A 20,325-nucleotide genomic window follows, 5' to 3' on the forward strand; every position below is an offset into this window, starting at 1 on the left:
GAACCGATATTGCAATTCCCAGATTTTAATAAAGACTTCGTGCTTACCACAGATGCATCAGATTATGCAATAACTGGAGTATTAAGCCAAGGACCAATAGGACAAGATCTATCAATCGCATACGCCTCAAGAGTGCTCAATGCCGCTGAAAAAAATTACTCAACTATAGAAAAGGAACTTCTCGCTATCGTATATTGCGTAGCTTATTTTAGACCATACATTTATGGACGAAAATTTACTCTCGTAACAGATCACCAACCACTCATATGGATACATAGAGTTAAAGATCCTACGTCACGACTTATGAGATGGCGTCTGAAATTAGAAGAATACGATTACACAGTGATATACAAAACGGGCAGCTCTAATAAAAACGCAGATGCCTTATCGCGAAATCCGATAACAAATGCTACTTATCTTTCAACTTGTCTGGTCGAAAAGCGCTCTCGCATCCTTTTTGAAACCGAAACATACATCGGAAGCTCCGACGAAGAAATCGACGAAGAAGCCCTCGAGCCACCATCGAAAATGCCAACGAGCAACCTTTACGCACAGCAACATGACGAAGATTCGGCTGAAGAATCCGATACTTCAGGCGAGATCTTCATAGTTCCTCGGGAACGACCGCCTGCTAAACCACCCGATAAACAAAAGAAAATTGTTAGATTCCCCATTACTAAATAATAATAATTATTAAATAAACTTTTTAAATATAGATAGTTTAATAATACAAGATAATATCACACTAATTTTAAAAAAATAATATATGATAATCAATTTGATATGTATCGCTATACATTGAATAATGACTAAATAAAAATGAATATTAACAATAAATATAAATTAATATTTATCAGCACACAAAATATAGCATTACAAAACTAGCTAAATCATCAGAAAGTTTTATGTATTTTAATTTAAAATTATGCTTAAAATGAGAGATACATATATATGTACATCTATATATGCCATAAAATAGAACTTATTGTTAGATATACTATATTTATAAGTATTTATATACATTATACAAAATATATATTTTTAGTATTTACATGCCTTAAAAATATTAAATAAATTCTTTTTAATTTTTATAATAGATCTTTCGACAAAATATATGATATATGTAGAGTTTTTAAATTATTTTCAGATAATGAGCAGATTAATATAATAAATGATGACAAATTTGTTTCAAATACAGAAATGATAAATCAATTTCATAGACAATATGAAGATCCAAATAATATAGGAAACTCATATTTAGATTTAAATGTGAAATCTGATTTTCACTACAATGATGAATTACAGACTAATGTAACAAATAATGAAAATTTGGGAAGTTATGTATCAGATAATATCAAATCTCCTAGAAATTATCCTCGAATTAAAGAAGACAAAAACTGCAAAATAAATATAACTATTTTACCAAAAAAAAAGGATTTAACAGATTCATCCATTTTAGAGAAATCTTTAGAACTTTCTGATATAACAGACGTAATAAATTCGATAAATTTTAATACAAGTTTAATCAACAATAGTAAAGAAATGACTCATGAAATATCAGCAGAAAATAAATTTGTGTCTACATCTGTCTGTGAAAATACTGAACTGGATAATACTTTAGTAACATTTTGTGACTTAATGGATGTTAACAATTCTTCTACAGTAAATGATTTTCATAACAATAATGAATTACACTACAACCCACAAATTACAAATGTCTCGCAACACACAGGTATGTATACCTATATGTATGTGACATGTTATTTATTAGACATTTAAAAAGTAATTAAATTGTGTTTGGTATTAATTTTGCTGGCAGAAGTATAGTTACTGTATATTTATAAAAATGAATTATAAAAGTTAATAATATTAAACTTAGATATATTAATAAACTTATTGTGAAATAATTCTTAGTAATTAGGATTTTCACAAATGTGCTTTCCTATCATCAAAATATCAATATTTATTTAAAATTATAAAATATAAATCAATACTTATTCTTATTTTATTATCTTTTGCTATTATATGAAAATAAGTTTACGAGTTCTTTTGAATTAAGCTAACTAAAAAATAATTAAAATATAAGTTTAATCTAATTTAATTTTTATTGTGTTATTTTATTAAGATTAATATTCATTAATTACTAATTTATGAATTTGTTAATAAATAAGATTTATTAATTATTATACTATTTTCTTTTACTTAGCATTTCTATAATTTGACAAAATAAAACAAAATATTATAATATCCATATTTTTTAATAGGATATTTGAAAATAAATATTTATTATTTCAGATTTAGAAAAACATAAAATTTCAATTAATAAAAGTGACGATGAAGATCCGGATTATGAACCATCTATTTATAGTCAGAATTCAAATAATAGGTCTAGTGATATTGAAAACGAAAAGAATTGTGAAATTGATGATTTAAAAGTAAATAAATCTGATGCATCAAGGAATTGTTCAGAAAATAAAAACAATATGCTAGTAGAAAAAGAAATAAGAACCTGCAAAGATGATGAATTATTTGTAGAATTATCTCAAGGGCCAAAAGGAGATAAAAAATCTAATTTTTGCTTTTACTGCAATACTATGCAAACTAAAATTGCTCGGCATCTAGAGTTGAAACACCGAAATGAAGAAGAAGTAAAAAAGTTTGTATCGCTTCCAAAGAAATCTGCGGAGCGGAGAGAAGCAATAAGTAAAATAAGAAAAAAGGGTAACTTTGAATTTAATACACAAGCAGATCTAAATAGTGGTTCCATGATTGTTGTAAGAAGACCTACTAAAAAAGAGAAACAATGTGGTTCTCATTTTTTACCATGTTCCAATTGTGGAGGACATTATGCAATAAATAATCTGAGGCACCATTATCGCATTTGCGCTAAGAAGAAAGATACAGTTCGAAATATATTAAAATTAGGACGAAGCGCTGCACAATCTGTTCATAATCGAGCAAGCTTTAAATTAAGAAAAGACATTCTTCCGATAATGCGAAATGACAACATTTACAACTTAATAAAATACGACTTACTTATTATATTATATGGAAATTATCTCTGTCAAATTCATAGATTGCAGCATTTAGGAGATCACATACGACAACAGTTACGACTTGTTGGACGATATTTAGAAGCATTGAGATCAATTGAACCAAAAATAGAAGAATTACAAATGCTATTTGATCCAAAATATTATGATATTGCTATAAAAGCAGTAAATATAGTTGCTAAATATAATGAAGACACAGAATCATATGAAATACCGTATAATGCTACAGCTTTAGGCACATGTTTAAAAAAACTATGTAAGATTTTAATTAACGAATTTATTAAACAACATGAATATGAAAAACAAAAATTAGCAAAAAATTTTCTGAAAATCTTAGAAGTCGAGTATGGTAGTACTGTTAATAAAACAGTTATAGAAATGCGAACTAGAAATAGCCGAAAAAAATAATAAATCTTCCAAAAACATCAGATATCAAGAAACTAACTAACTATTTGGAAAAAGAAAGAATATCTAACATGCGAAAAATAGAAAATGATTTCACATTTCATGCTTGGAAATCACTCGCTGAAGTAATATTAATATTAATTCAAATCTTCAATCGGCGCCGTGCAGGAGAAATAGAGAGAGCTTATATTGTTGATTATAAAAATTTTATGAAAATTACAGAAGAAGATGAATTATATAAGAGATTGCCAGAAGAAGAAAAAATCTGCTTTAAAATACATTCGTTTCACTATTCGTGGCAAGTTAAATCGTAATGTTCCAGTCCTTTTAAATGCGAAAATGAAGGAAACTATATAGAAGTAATTTTAAAATATCGAGAAGTGGCAGGAGTAAGCTCTAAAAATTCATATGTATTCGGATTGCCGAGTACAGATAAAAGACGATTTCGATATTTAAGGGCGAGTAAATTAATGCGTGAATTTTCTAATATATGTGGAGCAGAGAACAAAAGAAGTTTAAGAGGAACTATTTTACGTAAAGATATGGCTACAAAATGTGCACATTTACCAGATACTGAAATTTCTCTTATTGCTGATTTTATGGGTCACCATAAAGATATACATAAAAATATTTACAGACAACCTGTGGCAGAATCAGATATTTTAAATAATTCAAAAAAAAAAAAATAAATGGCAAAAATTTTAGAGAAAACTCAAAATATATCTGCACATAGCATTACAAATACTGACACTACTAATACAACAAGCAATTCGATAATATCTAACAGTACAATGGATACTAATACTTCAGAAAATAGTAGTAACGATATTCAAAACACAGGTATTTTAATAATAGCTTATGTAATTTTAGAGTAATTATGAAATACTTTTATATTATATTTGACAATTATATTAGATTGTATCGATAGACATATATAATAGACTGCTCTCTGTCGTAAGAGGCAGCATTGAAACATATGAAGGACAGAAATATTGTAAAATTATGAACATTTCTTGTTTTGAGTGAGAATAGTAGTGATGAAATCGAATGAGGGGAATACACGTGTATAAAATGAGGTACTTCCACCGTCAAGGAAAATGTTATTCTTACCACTACGCGATCAAAAAAGACAGAAATGCCCAGAATGTTATTTCTGTCCTTCATACGTTTCGGCGCTCTCTCTTATAACAAGGATTAATTTATTATATTATATATGCCTATTGTTGTATCATATAGAATTGTTAATATTCGATATGTTTTATAATTTGTTTATTTTCGTCTAAAAACCGTGAATTTTTCAAAAATGGAATATATAATACAATTTAATATTACGTTGGCAAAAAATTCTATTAATGCTATTCTAATTGTAAAAAATTAATTTTCTTAAAAATTTCTATTTTAATATAGAAATGACAATTTCATATGATACAATCTAATTTATCATATATCATAAATAAAACTTTTATTACAATTTTTTTATATAAAATTCATTCTTAATAATTTAATTAAAGATGAAACATCAGAAAGTAACACATTACTACTTGTTAAAAAAAATTTAAAGAAGACTCCGCTAAAACGAAAGGATATAAATAAACGCGCTATAGAAAATGACAGTAGTTCAGATGATGAATGTGTCAAAAAAAAGAAACGATTCAGTAAGTAATTTTTAAAATTGCAGCTACAATAAATAAAATAATCTAAAAAATGTATAATTTTTCTTTTATTATTAAAATTATTATTTATTTTAATTTATGATAATATGTTTATAGATTTATATATAATTCATTTTTAGCACCTCCTTACGGAAAGACCAGAAGAATACGTTGGACAGAAGAAGAAAGAAAAACAGCTTTATTCTTATTTGAAAAGTATATTAATAATTTTACTTTACCTTCTTTAAAAGAAATAACGTTAAAAACGCGTAATAATATTTTGAAAAATCGTCAGTCAGCAACAATAAAGACTTGGCTACACAATCAAATTTGTAATGCAAAACGCAATAAAAATGTTACAAAATGTAGCGATATCAGAATATAAAAACATATTCAGGTGCAATATCGGTATCAATATGTGATAAAAAACAAAATAATTATTTTTATTATAGAAATGTTTATTTTTTGTTTAATATTAGAAAAGTTTTTACTTTATTAACAGATATTAAAAGAAATTTTTTGGTTATTTTTTTTAATAAGAAAGGTTTATTTACTTTATTAAGAGATTTTAAACGAAATTTTATAAAAATATTTGTATTTAATTTTGAAAACATGATTTTAGTTCTTATAATCCACATATAATAAAATATTATATTTTAACTAATTAAATAAATTACAAGACTGAAGAAATGAAATGAAAAAGACAAATGAAATAATATTGATATAAGATTAATTATTATATTAATTATTATATTAAGTACATAACATAATCAATTGAAATTTTATAAAACAAAATTAAGCGAATATTATTTATGATTAACATATACTGATATATTAATATATATAATTATAAAAAAGATACATTTATGATAATTAAGATACTGTACTTTGCATGTATTATTATGGCAATACCAAATAAATTGAAATAGAGTATATTACATAGTTAATTATAAATTTATTTACTTCTAACTTTTATCATAAAATTTTATATTAACATCAATTCTACATTAAAAAATACTGCGTTTATATAACAAAGGTTTAGTTCGTATGAATTTTTTACATTATACTATAAATTAGAATAAAAATAGAAAATAAATATTATTTTTTTAGGGAAATTTATATTTATTGTATTTGAATATTATTCATAGCAATATCTTATAATAATACCGCGCTTGCCAGTTTTGTACGTACGTTAAATAAATTGATTTCGTTAAAAAAAAGTGAAAATATTAATTAGTAGTCTATTTTTAAAACAAAATCAAAATAATGTATTTTATTGAAAACTTGAACGAACAATTCACCTCAAAATACTTAGCAATACCTTTACGATATTTAAATAAAAATAATTTCTAATTTTTATTTAAATAAAAATAATTTCTAATTTTTATTTAAATATCGTAAAGGTATTGCTCTAAACACATTTGCATATGTGTTAGATAAACTACGTCTTTAGGTCATTTGTTGTTACATTGTTATGAATTAAGTACTTTTGCCAAAAAACGTGAGCTAATATTTCATAATGTTTCCAAATTTTACGTACATTAATTGCGTTAAATTATTAAAAGAAATTATCGATTTGTGACGAAACGTTCGTTTCAAGGACACAAGCATATTACCATAAATAATGTCCTATTAAACACTAAAATGAACAACTAGTTTCAAAGTACATTTATCCTAAGCCCCTATCAAATAATTTCTGATTTTCTATTTAGATGTCTCGTCTAGTTTTCCAGAAAGCAATGAAGGCGTTGCTCTAACCATTTCTATATATGTTATATATTAATTACGTCTTGTGCGTTAGTTGTTTTTACATTGTTATGAATTATGCATTCTTGCCGAAAAACTTGAGCTAATATCACATGACCGCGTTTCCAACTTTTGTACATACGTTCATTATGTTGAATTATTGAAAGTGAAAATATCAATTTGTGGCCTAACGTTCGTTTCCAGGACATAAGCATATTATCGTAAATAATGTCATATTAAACACTAAAATGAACAACTAGTTTCAAAGTACATTTATCCTAAGCCCTTATCAAATAATTTCTGATTTTCTATTTAGATGTCTCGTCTAGTTTTCCAGAAAGCAATGAAGGCGTTGCTCTAACCATTTCTATATATGTTATATATAAATTACGTCTTGTGCATTATTTGTTTTTACATTGTTATGAATTATGTATTCTTGCCGAAAAACTTGAGCTAATATCACATGACCGCGTTTCCAACTTTTGTACATACGTTAATTATGTTGAATTATTGAAAGTGAAAATATCAATTTGTGGCCTAACGTTCGTTTCCAGGACATAAGCATATTATCATAAATAATGTCATATTAAACACTAAAATGAACAACTAGTTTCAAAGTACATTTATCCTAAGCCCTTATCAAATAATTTCTGATTTTCTATTTAGGTGTCTCGTCTAGTTTTCCAGAAAGCAATCAAGACGTTGCTCTAACCATTTCTATATATGTTATATATAAATTACGTCTTGTGCATTATTTGTTTTTACATTGTTATGAATTATGTATTCTTGCCGAAAGACTTGAGCTAATATCACATGATCGCGTTTCCAACTTTTGTACGTACGTTAATTGCGTTGAATTATTGAAAGTGAAAATATCGATTTGTGGCCTAACGTTTGTTTCCAGGACATAAGCATATTATCGTAAATAATGTTCTATTAAACGCTTAAATGAATACCTTGTTTCAAAGTACATTTATCCTAAGCCCCTTTCAAATAATTTCTGATTTTCTATTTAGATGTCTCGTCTAGTTTTCCAGAAAGCAATCAAGGCGTTGCTCTAACCATTTCTATATATGTTATATATAAATTACGTCTTGTGCATTATTTGTTTTTACATTGTTATGAATTATGTATTTTTGCCGAAAGACTTGAGCTAATATCACATGACTGCGTTTCCAACTTTTGTACATACGTTAATTGCGTTGAATTATTAAAAGTGAATATATCGATTTGTGGCCTAACGTTTGTTTCCAGGACATAAGCATATTATCGTAAATAATGTTCTATTAAACGCTTAAATGAATGTAAGTCGCTATTGATGGACTTAAATGGAGTGGAGGTTCGGTTTAAGAATCAACACGCATGATGCAGTAATCAACTGTAATAGTAGTGATATGTACACATTAACAAAGGCCCGAAATGTTACAGTAAGCGAGTAAACTTAAGACTAACCTGAATCAATACAATTGCCGATAGCAAACCTTTATCTACCTTCGTACGATAACATCAATGCTCTCAGCTCGGAGTCTTGTTACATACTGACTCTCACGCACGAGTCGACAAGCCGCGACCAACTTTATAATCTATCTGTTTTACATTCTTATCGTAATATTCCTTATTCTGATTGTGAATTTCTTTTGAATTTCTAAAAGCTATTTTTCTATTGTTGACCAAATTTGTCAAATTATTATCGTTTACCTTATCGGGTAAAAAGGAATAGTTTAATCCTGTCAGCAAATAATTAGGGGTGAATCTGGTCGAACTGTGAATTGTGTTGTTGTACTCTTTTACACATTCCTCTGCTATCTGAGGCCATGATTTATTTTTATTCTCATGAATTTTACATCGTATTCTGTTTACCAACGTCTGATTTGTCCTTTCGTTTAGTCCATTAGAGAACGAACAATCCACTGCTGTAAAAACCAATGCTACTTTCTGTTTATTTAAATGTTGCTTAAACTGTGCCGAATTTATACCAGGATATTGATCTGATAAAACTAGTTTAATACTTCCCTCTTTTTCTACTTTCTTAATTAAATTTATGAAATCCTTTGCCACTTGAGTCTTTGAAGTTGTTATGTAAGCGAATCTTGTAAAATGATCCACCGCCAAATGTAAGTATTTTTTTGTACTTTTATTGCCTTTGAACCCTCCTATTGTGTCTATAGACACTATTTCGAGAGGTTCCTTTGCTGGACCGAGTTGAGACAAAGGTGCTTTAAAGCAACCTATTCTTGATTTGTTTTTAATGCAAGTTTCACAAGATCTACAAGTCAATCTTATGTGTTTATACATATTTTTAAAATAAAATTTTTGGCCAAAAGTTAAAATTAATTGTTTTGTGCCTATATGACCCTGATCTACATGTACATCAGTAATAAGAGACTTTCCAAATTCTTCAGTGATCCATATTTTCTCTCTATTATTTAAAATTTTATAAATTATATCATCTTTAATAATGCATTTATCATCGACTTTTAACAATTTCTGATTTTCTTTGATATCATTCAATTTCAATAAATTTGAAGTTTTAATCACAGAATCATTATCTGTATCCTCGTGTGATTCCAGAACCGGATTTCTAGACAAACAATCAGCTTCTATATTGTCTTTACCCGGATTATATACAATTTCAAAATCAAAATGTGAAATATAATTCAAAATCTGCACTAGTTCCATATCATTACTTTTTTTTATGTTGAAATTTTCCAAGGGTCTGTGGTCCGTAAATACAAAGAACTTTTTTCCCAACAATTGAAATTGCCAATATAAAATGGCTTCTTTAATGGCTAGGCATTCTATAAAAGTGGCTTTCTTCTTTTTCTGAGCGTCTGTCAACTTTCTAGAAAAAAAAAAACCGACTTCAAGGAATTATCTTCCTGTGGCTGCTTCAATATTGCTCCAACTCCTTCAATACTTGCATCGGTGAAAATAAATATTGGGGCCTCTGGATCAAATATTGCCAAAGCAGGAACTGTACACAAATATTCTTTTGTCGAATTAAAACTATTCCTACACTTTTCAGACCAATCGAAAGATACCTTATTTCTTAACAAATTTCTCAAAGGATCCAGTAAGACAACATGATTTGGTATAAACTCCAAATAAAAATTAATCTTACCTAAAAATTGTCTAACTTGTGTTTTTGTTTTGGGTGTAGGAAACTTCTTAATAGCCATTAAATTATCATTTATTGGTTTAATCATATTGCTTCCAATTTCGTGTCCCAAATATGTTATCCTTTCCTGGGCGAACTTACATTTATTTTTATTCAATTTAAAACCTTGTTCATATAGTGCTTGTAGTACTTGCTCTACGTGATATACATGCTCTTCGTAAGTCTTAGAGAACACCAATATATCGTCTATATAATTTACTGTGAAAACATCTAACTTGTTTTTTCTTATCGCACCTGCTAGAACTCTTTGAAAAATAGCAGGAGCAGATTTCAAACCAAAGGGTAAACATTTCCACTGCCAGTGTCCGTGATGCGTCACAAAAGCCAACTTGTATCTATCCTTTGCACGCACCGGAATCGACCAAAACGCCGAATTAACATCCAATTTTGAAAAGAACTTACAATTTCTGGCGCGTATAGTAAGATCATCTATCCTTGGAAAGGGCTGACTTTCTGGCACTACTATTTTGTTGAGCTCTTTAAAATCAATACACAAGCGTGATCTTTTTCCTTCTTCTCTTTTAAAAACCATGGTTACAGGAGCTGCATAAGGACTGCTTGACTCCTCTATTAAATTTGCATTTAATAAATCTTCTACTTGTTTCTCAATTTCTAATTTATCTTGAAAAGAGCATCTATAAGGTTTCTTTGAAATATATCTATTTTCTGTCAGTTTCACTGTGGCTTCATAATCCTTTACTGTTCCTATATCAAATTTTGATTTGGCAAAAATTATCTCATTTTTTTTTTTTATATTCTCCATTATATTAGTACTTATTTCATTAATGTTATTTTGCTTATCTAAATTTTTTTTTTTTTGTTTCTGTGATATAATCAAATTTTCATCCTGACAGAGCTTGAATTTTTTTATTGAATCTAATCCTAATAGAAATTCACAATCAATGCCTTGCTTAACAATGAAAAACTGAAAATCCTCTTCTATATTACAAATTTTAATACGTATTGTTACAATCCCCTCCGTTTTCGCTGTTCCAGCTACACCTTTAATGGTATCTCTCCCACCTATTATTTGTTTAATATTTCTTTTATCATTCAAAAATGTACTACTAACCAGAGAGACATTGGATCCAGAGTCATATAAACCAATTGCTGGGCAACCATTTGCAGAAATCTTAATTTTAATAAGTGGGAGGACTATTCGTTTTTTGCCTCCTCATGGCTTGCTACTACTTCCTGTATTTCATTATTATTTGTAACCTTGATATTTTCGTTTTTTAAGTTTTTAATTTGCCTATCTTTATTACGGCATGCACTTTCTAAGTGAAATCTATTTTTGAAACCTAACCTATCGCAAATGCTACATGGTCTTTTTTCATTTAGAATTCTCTTGTTTACATTATCATTTTTCGATTCGTTAATCTTACCAAATTGTTTTAATTTTGACATTAAGTTTTCTATATTTATAATAGATTTTCTATCTAACTTATTTTGGATAAAATTTGGTAAGCTAATTACAATCATATTAATTTGTGTGTTTATAGACAAACTATCATCCGCTTCTAACAATAATCTTCTTTTCTTTAACGCATATTCTAAAAGCGAGCCATTATAAAACTTAAAGTTATAAGCATACGTTATGTCTGTCCAAGACTGTGCAGAGAAAGTATCAATAAAGGCGTTATTCCATGCCTCCCAATTTAGCAAAGAGTTCTGCTTGACAAATACATTATACCAATCTAATGCAGATTTCTCTAAAAACAATCTTAATACTTCAGCGTATTTATTTTGGGCAATCCCCACTCTGTTACACTCCTGCACAAATAATTTAATCCAAACACTCGCATTTATATTTTCACCGTTGAATTTTTCAATCACTATATCCTTTATCAGGGAGCTTGTTTTTCTTTCAAATGTTACTGCTGACTCTCTGTTTACATTTGACTCTTGCTCTGTGGTAACCTCTTCCAGATATTCGTCATGTAACACAACATTACCTTCTGTGTCCAGATAAATATTCTCAAGTTCCTTAGATAGAGTCAGCATAACATTGCGAAATTTATTGCGAACTTTTAAACTTTTAACGACATTTTTCACAATTGGATTTTCAAAAAGATGTTTATGTTGAGCACTAGTCTGCTTATCTGCTGGAAACAAAAAACTTTCCTCTTGACCAAGCAGCTGAATTCTTTTCACTTTAACTACGGTGCTTCTCGTATCTGCACCAGCCTCCGAGACAAAATAAAACTTTGCTTTATTCTCCATTGTATTGATTTGTAAGTCGCTATTGATGGACTTAAATGGAGTGGAGGTTCGGTTTAAGAATCAACACGCATGATGCAGTAATCAACTGTAATAGTAGTGATATGTACACATTAACAAAGGCCCGAAATGTTACAGTAAGCGAGTAAACTTAAGACTAACCTGAATCAATACAATTGCCGATAGCAAACCTTTATCTACCTTCGTACGATAACATCAATGCTCTCAGCTCGGAGTCTTGTTACATACTGACTCTCACGCACGAGTCGACAAGCCGCGACCAAGCCAAGCTTGATAACCTTCAAGCTTACATGAATACCTTGTTTCAAAGTACATTTATCCTAAGCCCTTTCAAATAATTTCTGATTTTCTATTTAGATGTCTCGTCTAGTTTTCCAGAAAGCAATCAAGGCGTTGCTCTAACCATTTCTATATATGTTATATATAAATTACGTCTTGTGCATTATTTGTTTTTACATTGTTATGAATTATGTATTCTTGCCGAAAGACTTGAGCCAATATCACATGATCGCGTTTCCAACTTTTGTACGTACGTTAATTGCGTTAATTATTGAAAGTAAAAATACCGATTTGTGGCCCAACGTTTGTTTCCAGAACACAAGCACATTATCGTAAATAATGTTCTACATTAAACATTTAACAACTCACCTCGAAGTACATTTAAATCTTTTTCAAGTAATTTCTAATTTTCTATTTTGATGTCCCGTTTAGTTTTTTAGAAAACAATCAAGGCATTACTTTAACCATTTATATTAAGTTATATATGAATTACTTCTTTCACGTTGTTTTTAAATTGTTATGAATTATACGATTTTGAGGATAGATGTGAGCTGGCATTACTTGTCCGCGTTTCCAAATTTTGTACGTATGTTAATTGCGTTGAATTTTTGAAAGAAACAATTTGTGGTTTAACGTTTATTTCCAGGACATAAGCATATTTTCATAAATAATATTTTATTAAACACTTGATTGAACAACTATTTTCGAAGTACATTTTTATTAATTCTCTATAAAGTAATTTCTAATTTATTATTCAGATATCCTGTTTAATTTTCCAGTTAGCAATCAAGGTTATTTAGCTTTAAACATTTATATATATATGTATTATATATGAGTTACGTCTTTTATATTATTGATTGTTGTTATAAATTACACACTTTTGCGGAAAGATGTGTGATGCGATTGCCTGACCGTTTCTAAATTTTGATGTGTACGTTAAGTGCATTAAAGAATTAAGAAAATGGAAATTAAATTTTGTAGCCTAATGTTCGTTTCCAGTACAATGTTTTTCTTACATAATGAAAATCATAGTGACTATCACTATTTTTACATTATACGCGGTATATTTTTAATCATGGTTTTTCAAGAATATTTGTACTTTAAATATATTAAATATTATTGTGTTTTTCAATTTCATATTTTTTGTATATGTTTATTATGTGTACTCTCTTATATACACGATTTTCTTAATTATATAAATATATTGACAGTTTTTGTGGTAGAAATACAATATTATATTGTTTATACTTCAATTTGCATTGACGAATAACATTTGTATACATCTTTCTTTTTATTTGGATGTACATTTCTCATATGTATATACATTAATTTTCCAGGACTGTCCCGGAAACTGCCATTTGACATAAAATTTTTCCAGGTCAGTCCTGGAATCATACGAATGTCTCGGAATGCGTCAATAATTATCGGATAGTGTCTCGGAACAGACCATTTGACATATATATATATATATATATATATACATACATATATATATATATATATAGGTATATAAAACTTTTAACGTACACAATCAATCAAAGAATACACACATACATGTGCAGATATGAGTCTAGTGTAGACACACGCGTATAACTCTTTCTATATAAATGTGATAAAACTCGAGTATAGCATATATATATATATATATATATATATATGCATCTGCGGTGTAACTCGTTATCGACAAAATCATGAACATAAATGTGTGAGATTCTAAACTTAAGTGAACCTGATGGATATATATATATTTTAACATCTTTATTTAGACATATTATAACAGGAACAAATATCATCTTACAAAATTATCAACTATGTAACGGTCGCTTTTCGCGAGCTCGGAATAATTCGGTCGGGATCAGGGCTCGTAAAAAGGGTGAGACAACGAACGTAACGGTTATCGGTAACAAATGTAATTTATTAATTTAGGTGTCTGTATGTACAAGTGTTCGTGTGTGTGCGTGTGTGGGTGTGTAACGCCGTTAAAGCCCGTGTATTATGCGGGTCTTTAAATCGCTTCGGAGTGTTTACGTCGCCCGCTAGACGCGGGGTCGGTGCGGCGCGCGGGGCGCTCGGTGTTGTCGCGGCGCGAGTCGGCGCGAGTAGAAAAACGCGTCAGCTGAGAGCGGCCGCTCTCTTCGATATATCGAAGAGAGCGCAATCGAACGGCGCGCGTATGAGTCGGCCGCTTTGTCGGCCGGATTTCGCGGACCGTGATTTCGGCGTGGACGCGACGAATCGGCGTGTCACGGCCGTCCGTATGAGTGGCGGGGGGAGGAACGCACTGACGGTCGAGAACCCTCGACGAAGGCGGCGGAGCTCCACCCGCTGACGTCAGCGCGCTGTTTGCGGGGTGCGGTCGGAACCCCGGACTCCCGAGAATAGCTCGGGGGAGACAGAGTACCCTCTACCTCGAAGTCGGGGGACGGTGGAGGCGGAAGCCGGAAGTTTGGAGCACGGAGATTATCTCCGCAGAGGCAGCGTACGCGTCTACCTCGGTCTCTTTTTCCGGGCGGAAGGATTCTCCGATACGACGGAGTCGGAACGGTATCTGAGAGAGCTCTTATCGCGAGCTCTCTTTTTATATGGATCGAGTAACGGGATCGGAGGCTGGATCGAAGGAGAGGGAGTGGGGGTGATGATCCTCGGCTTATTTCGGCGCGCGTCGGACGTTTTCGGGGAACCGTGTTTAACGGTTGAATAATTAAATGTGGCGCTCAGCGCCTGCTGCCCTGCCCGGCCGGTGTTCGCCAGGCGCAGCCTTCCGACGGATGGACGGTCGGGAACGACGCGGGGGCGTCGTTACAACTAACAATAGTTTAAGACCGACTCGAATATCGAATATAGCTTAAAAATGCATGTATGTGTGCGATTCACAAGCATACTGTTAAAATGAATAATTAACGAACAAACTAGACTTAAATTATTAATATCAAGTTCACCTCAATATATATATTTACTAATATTAAAATGGTTATAACAACAAAGGAGAGTTCACACATACATGTATCTACATTAATTAGCGAACAACGATATTGATACTTTAACAAGGGTAATAACACAATAATATTTGTAGCCAATGTCATACAATTTAACGGTTTATTTCAAACGACAATAAACATACTTAATTACACAGTCTTAACGCTCTAAAGTACACGATAATAATAACCTGTTTTCAATCTAAAACTCAAAACATCTTTAGAAATACAAATGTACTGCGCGAATATTCTAAGAAGTCAGCAAATATACCGAGAATGTTTATATTTTCGCGACACGTGTCTCATCGATAGTGGTCCACGTATGACTATCGAAAGACTGGGGGTAGCCCAAAAAATGTATATAACCGCTCGCAAAGAAGTATCATAATCATTAAGAATCCAATTCAGATCGATAAACTCATTCAGAACATTCAGAACAGAATCGTCATATCGAGATCATATTGAGAAACCAAAGCACACTAGCTTCTAGATACTATTCGCATTAATTAAGATAATTAAACAGTTACATTTGTACACATAGCGATACTTATAAAAAATATATATATATACGTGTTATAATAAAAATAATAGTAGTAGTTATAACTTATTTATTCATATCTGCAATTATCCAGCGTCCACAACATATCATCGTAAGTATTTACAGTATATCTAATTCATTCTCTCTCTCACAGTGAACATTTTGAAGTCTCACGATCACATTTCAATTAACCATTCTGTTGTAGCCCTAAAAGCTATAACTATAATTATTAAAATCACTTAATATAATTATTATTATTTTGTATATATTACACAAAAATAAGTAAGACGCATGCTTGCAAAAGCGCTGAGGCAATAAGAATTTCGACAAGCATACGAAATCCGAAAAACGAGACTAACGCTGAGTAAGCACTGCGCTAATTAAGAAATTACCAAAATCGCAAGCAAAGCGTTCCATTAACCTCCTTCGCTTGCAACTAGTAACCCAATTATTAGATATAAAAAGGACCCTAAGACAACTCTCGAGGTCCCAGTCAAGCTGCAGTAAAGCGCAAGTACGTTAATAACAAACCACGACACGATTGTGAACAAGTGATCTACGCAACAACTGTGTAAGCATACTTTATTTTGCGTCATCCCAAGACGCTCATATACTTTGTACAACTGACTATTTATTTTAAATATATTGTGAAACCACAAACGGAAGTGAAATTCCCTCTGACGTTCCCGAGCTTCCTAGTTCTAATTCGGTAACGATCCCTTAACTATCCTGTGCCTCACAAGGGCATAACATAATTTGGTGGCAGCGGTGGGATCTACCGAAGGATCGTCTTGTGACAAGGAGTGACAAATACTTCCGAAAATCAGTTGACAAAATCAATCACGAGAACTGTCACCGTTAGTGATAAAACAGTGAACGTACGAAACGCCGAGAGCCATCGCCGTAAAAACGACGACCAACACCGTGGGACCACCATTGACGAGACAGCACCGCCAAGCTGCAGACCGCCACAGCATCCACGGAACCTGGGACCACCACACTAGCCGCTGATACGAAATACATCGAAAATGCGAACTGTACTACTGCTGTAAGTGCGAAACTAACTATTATAAAAATACTCTTGTAAGGGAGAAACCCCTCTAGCGTCGAGAAATAAGCCCGAAGTTACTCAATGTCGGAACGACCTAAAAAACGCGTCTCATTTAAGCCACGATTCTGGAGCGGACCAGCTCAACTTAATCGTAGATTCGGTTCCGTAACACCCGTACAAGTAGCCGAGGAAGCGGTACGCGACATTCGCGATAACGTACGCACAAATTTAGATAGACGTTACTCGGACGCTAGCTCACCAGAACCAGGTGCCGAACCTATCAAGGAAAACGTACGTCCTTCTAATTTAGACGAAAGAAGACGTCCCTCGGATCGCGCGTCTTCCGAGCGAATTTCGGTTAGGAGAAACTATTCCCCCGTATCAGTCGACGATAGCGTTTTAGGCACGCAAAGCGAGGACGACATGAGACGAAACCTTCCGACGCGGAATGCCCCCCCTGAAGATGTCGACAGGGAAATCGAACGCTTACGATCAATAATCGACGGTAATGCCGCCGCGTGTTATGCAGACGCCGGACGTCCAGTTTTCAGTCCAAAAAACGACCTACTTGTTGAACTCATACAAGGGCAACGCGAAATGCGGAACGAAATAGACCGATTACGCACCCAGATGCGTGACCAGCCCACGAATAACCGAGAGACACAACAAACGTCGAACCGACACCACTTAGAAAATGCGCGAAATACAGACCGTGACCTCGACACGACCTATACGTACGGAAGATCAGGAAACGACGTTAGGAACCGACGAAGTCTCCCTTCAAGGTATCTGGCCCTAAAGGAAGCACGCGCCATGATCCCCGAATTCAATGGGACGCCTCATAAACTCAAAAAATTTTTAAATGCATGTACTTACGCCATGAAAAAAATTCACCCCGAGGACGAAGAATCCTTAATTCAAGAGGTCTTATTCACAAAACTAGACGGAAAAGCCATGCAAGACTTTGAAACGCACGATATTCAAACATTCGAAGAATTAAAGGAACAATTAGAGTCATGCTATAAATCCAAACGCAGCACGACGAGCCTACAATTAGAGTTCAATTCACTAAAACAACAACCAAACGAAAGCACACAAGAATTCGGTCAACGCGTCGACCTATTAGCAATGAAACTATACGACTCAATAACTGAGGGAAAGGGCTACACCCCGGAAAATAAATGTGGAATACAGCAAACCATAAAGGAACAAGCACTAATAAATTTCCAAATAGGGTTACGCCATGACCTTAAAATCCTCGCACGGGCGCAACGCTTTAAAACTCTACAAGAGGCAATAACCGGCGCCGGCGAAGACGAAAAACTCCTCGAGACCCCTAGGGCCGCGGATAAGCAAACACACGAATCAAAGTATTCGCAGCATCCGCATGCATCGCGGATCCAATGTCACAAATGCGGAAAAAACGGACACTACGGACGCGACTGCCGCAGTAGCTTCAAGTTCGCGCTACCAAAACCGGAGAAACGATCGCAAGTAAACGCGATCATTAAGTACTGTAATTATTGCAAGAAATCCGGGCACAACCGCAACGAATGTTGGAAATTAAACGAACGACCAAAAAATAGCGGATATAAAAAACAAAACGAAGACCTAAAATCACACTCCAAATATACACGCGAGCAGCGCGAATCGCATCGTCAACGAAAACAGAGCACCGACTCTAATAGCGGCAGCGAAGACGAAAGCAAAGACAAGAAAAACCCGCCAAAAAGGGCGCTAGAATACCGCGTCGCACACATAAAAGGCGAACCAGGATTACCTACAGTAACACTACCCATACGCGAAGCAAAACAAGGGAGGGTAAAAATGATGTGCGACTCAGGAGCAACCACTTCATTAATAAAATTAAAGGAATTAAAAGATGATACTTTAATCCATGAAGACGATATTTCACTCACCGGAATAACGGGACACAAGGTACACACCATAGGAAAGATAAACGCTACAATCAAGATAGGTGACCATAAAATAAAACACGCGTTCTACGTGGTAAAAGACGATATGCCCATCGAAAACGACGGAATCTTAGGATTCGACTTCCTACAAAAACATTCCACCGTCTGCGATTTCGAGAAAGCACAGTTAAGGCTAGGGAAAGGTATCTTAAACCTACACTCCACTAGCAAGATTACTTTAAAACCTCGCTGCGAAACCATAATTAGAGCCGCGACAAATATAAATAAAATAGGCATAGTTCAAGCAGCAGAAATCGCCCCCGGTATATACATCGAAAATGCGCTAGTAGAACCGATCGACTTCACTTGCCCGATCAGTATGATAAACACGACAGACGAGGAGGTCGAAATAGAAACACCAACAGTGACCATCGAAGAAATCGAACGAGACACTACAACCGGGATAAACGCAATAATTAGCGACAAATTAACCAAGCTAGAAGAACCACGGAAGAACCGCGTTTGCAAATTATTACGAACCGACCATCTAAACAATGAAGAACACAGGGCACTTTTAAATATCTGTGAAGAATACCAAGACATATTTCATGTAGAAGGGGAACCCTTAACGTGCACCACCACAATAGAGCACGAAATAAATACGCGTTGTAATACTTCACCCGTAAATATAAGACCATATCGCTTACCCGAAAAACATAAAACCGAAGTAAGCCAACAAATAACCGAGATGCTAAAAGCAAAAATAATAAGGCCGAGTATGAGTCAATGGAATGCACCCTTACTAGTTGTGCCTAAGAAGATGGACGCATCCGGACAACCTAAACTTCGAGTAGTAATAGACTTCCGAAGACTGAACGATCTAACCATAGGCGATTCATATCCTCTTCCGAATATTACTGACATATTAGATCAGTTAGGCAACGCCAAATATTTTACCACGCTGGATTTGGCCTCAGGATATCACCAAATTCCAATGGCCGAAAAAGACAAAAATAAAACCGCATTTTCAACACCCCACGGACACTACGAATTTAATCGAATGCCGTTCAGACTAAGAAATGCGCCAGCAACTTTCCAGCGGTTGATGAACTCCATACTCAGCGGAATGCAAGGGCTCAAATGCTTAGTTTATTTAGATGACATCGTCATATACGGAGCCAGCCTAGAAGAACATAATAAACGACTCAAGGAAGTACTGCAACGACTCCGAAAGAATAACTTAAAACTCCAACCCAATAAATGTGAGTTCCTACGAAAGGAAGTTATATAT

At 32.9% G+C, this 20,325-nt stretch overlaps 1 pseudogene; it reads left to right on the top strand.

Annotated features, from left to right (window-relative positions):
• The first annotated feature begins 1,200 nt into the window (after positions 1-1,200).
• LOC145939217 (uncharacterized) lies at positions 1,201-5,446 on the top strand (annotated as a pseudogene).
• The last annotated feature ends 14,879 nt before the right edge of the window (positions 5,447-20,325 follow it).

The sequence above is a fragment of the Prenolepis imparis genome, unplaced genomic scaffold (genome assembly GCF_030444845.1).
Source record: "Prenolepis imparis isolate NDT839.2.m4 unplaced genomic scaffold, iyPreImpa1.0 SCAF_1, whole genome shotgun sequence".
Lineage (NCBI taxonomy): Eukaryota > Metazoa > Arthropoda > Insecta > Hymenoptera > Formicidae > Prenolepis > Prenolepis imparis.